This window comes from Arachis duranensis, chromosome 9 (genome assembly GCF_000817695.3).
Source record: "Arachis duranensis cultivar V14167 chromosome 9, aradu.V14167.gnm2.J7QH, whole genome shotgun sequence".
Classification (NCBI taxonomy): Eukaryota; Viridiplantae; Streptophyta; class Magnoliopsida; order Fabales; family Fabaceae; genus Arachis; species Arachis duranensis.
Window position 1 is genome coordinate 10790469 of NC_029780.3, and position 2515 is coordinate 10792983.

General features: G+C 29.0%; 1 protein-coding gene across 3 annotated transcripts in view; it reads left to right on the forward strand.

Moving 5' to 3' along the window:
• Positions 1–2272: 2272 nt before the first annotated feature.
• The window catches only part of LOC107464666 (uncharacterized), a 38161-nt gene continuing 37918 nt past the window's right edge, over positions 2273–2515 (forward strand). Inside the window, exon 1 of one of the 3 annotated variants that reach the window (XM_052254479.1) lies at positions 2273–2352. The gene's annotated coding sequence lies outside the window, so the exon portion shown is untranslated. The remainder of the gene's footprint in view (positions 2353–2515) is intronic. The other 2 variants (XM_052254480.1, XM_052254481.1) reach the window with 2 other exon arrangements.

Consider the following 2515-nt stretch of genomic DNA (forward strand, 5'->3'; position numbering starts at 1 on the left):
AGGAGGAAGGGAAGATCAGGAAAAAGAAGAACAGGGGAAAGGGGGGACGCTGTCAGTGCCGTCGGGAATTAGAACTAGAGAAAGAGAGAGTTCACGAAAGAATTGTTGTTTTGTGTGTTGCTGTATTGTTGTTTTATGTGTTTTTTTATTTTTTATTGACATGTATCTAAGTGATATCACCACTGTAAATTAATTATTTATCCTTTTTCTAGTCCATATCATCTTGCAATTGGATCTGTTTGTAGAATGTGGAGTAGCTGAAAACAACAAAACTTCAAATCAGAATAATATAATAGCGTCTTGTAATGTGAACAATAATTCTAACTCTAAGATGGTCACAATCAAATTTTATGCACAAAACACATGTAATGTGGCACTGTAATGCATCATTTGTACTCTATTTTGAATTTCTGATTTTTGAATAATCATTGATAAGTTGTGTTGTTAAAATTATTGATAAAAATGGTTTTGCTATGCTTTTGTTGTTGTTTTTAATTTTTGAGTCTACTATTTTAAATTTTTGTTGATAAATTTATTGATTTTAGAGTTTAGGGTGATTATTTATTGCTGTTTTTTAACTTTTGTTATTGTTAAACAAATTGCTTGAACTGAATTGTGTGTTTCAAAGTCCTCTGAATCTTGAATTCTTTTTCAAATTAAAGGTTTTGACATTAAAAAATTGCCCTTTTTAAGAACCATTTTTTACAATGGGACTATTCAATATCTCTCAGAAATTGAAATTTCATAATTGCTTTAAATTAAAAGAACTTATTCTAATCACAAAGACCAATGAGGATGTTCTTCCAAAATTGGAGGTACTACTGCTAGCTAATTTGTCAAGACTTAGATTTGTAACTATAGACATGACATTGAGATGGTCTTTTCTAGAGCAAGTAAATATATACAGGTGTCACTTGTTGAAATCTTTACCATTTTGCAAGGACAAAGAAACAAACTTAAGATCCATTAGAGGTGAACAAGGATGGTCGAATGAGTTGAAGTGGAGACACAAAACTCAATACCAAGATATATTTCTATCCTCGAATGCGCTTACATATTAGCCATATTTATTTCTTCATGGTTTGCATTAATGTTTTATGATGAAATAAAAAGTGAGTTGTGCTTGTGCCTGTTGTATTAGAAGGTTTATTTGTAATTTATTTATTATTTTATTTTAAAATGTTTTTTTTTTGTTGAATTACGATTGGACCAATTAGATCAATAAATTAATAAATTAATAATTAAAGCAGTTTAATAATTGGTCTGATTTTTAGAATTTTGGATTTTTATATAAATGCAATCCTATTCTATCCGTAAGTTGAGAATATCCCAACTCTAACTCTATCATTTTTAACACACGTGTATCTAATTCTATCCGTAGATACCCGACTCTACCTGCAATTGACAAAAAAGATGTAACATTATTATAACTTGATAATAATTTAAAATAAAATTGATTTTTATGTAAAAGAAAAGCGTATTAAATTATCAATTAATAATTTTCTTAGTGGCTAAGAATATTTTACATTTAGTGAGAGATCATTGATTCAACATCCATATGAAACATATTTTTATATAAGTATATAACATATACATATATAAGGTGCAAGTTGGATGGGTACCTGTGCTTAAGGTACATGTTACCACCCCTAACTCCACTCCTCCAGCTCGGGGTGTGTACATGGTTCGATCCGAATCCAAACACTTTAAGAGCTAATTTGGTATGATTTTTACGGAATTTAGGATCGGGTAAGAGTCTCAAAAATAGACTCGGTTATCATTTAGGATTAAGTCCAGATCAAGGCAAATCCAACTTCATCCAACTCATATGTATTCTAAGGAGATTAAAAATGGTATATATACTTTAAATTAATTTCAATATTATGTTATATTAATTATAAGTTTATTATTTTATTTTAATTACACTTGTTGAATTAAAAAATAGATTAAAGAAATATAAAATTAAAATTTATAGACAAATTCAAATTCAAATATAGATATTAACTTCTCGATAATAAATATATTTTTTATAAATAAATATTCAAAATTTGTTTGACATAAAAATTTATCAAAATTCGAACTTAGATTCAATTTTAGTGTAACCCAAAAATAATATAATTTTATCATATCTAAGACCAAATAAAAATCTCAAATTAATTATTATTTAAGATCAAGTCCGAATCAAGCTAAGCCAACTTCACTCGACCGTGTACACCCTTACGGCCTTACCTTACCTCCAGCTATAAAAGCAACTTAATAAAGACTTTTAACAAATCCTGAGACATTCTTGTGAGATCTGCAGCGCCGTTGTGTTCTCACATCCATCTCCATATCTTCCATGTAAGTTGTGAGGTTCGTACCGTCCCATTCTAGCTTTCCCTTTCTTTCTCTTCGACTATTACTGTTTTAGTCAATTGATATTGTGTCTTTTGAGTGCGTTTTGTATTTTCAAAAAGAAAAAGAAACTGAATGTCGCACTTTATCTTGGAGATTAGGTTTCACTGTGTTGTACTAT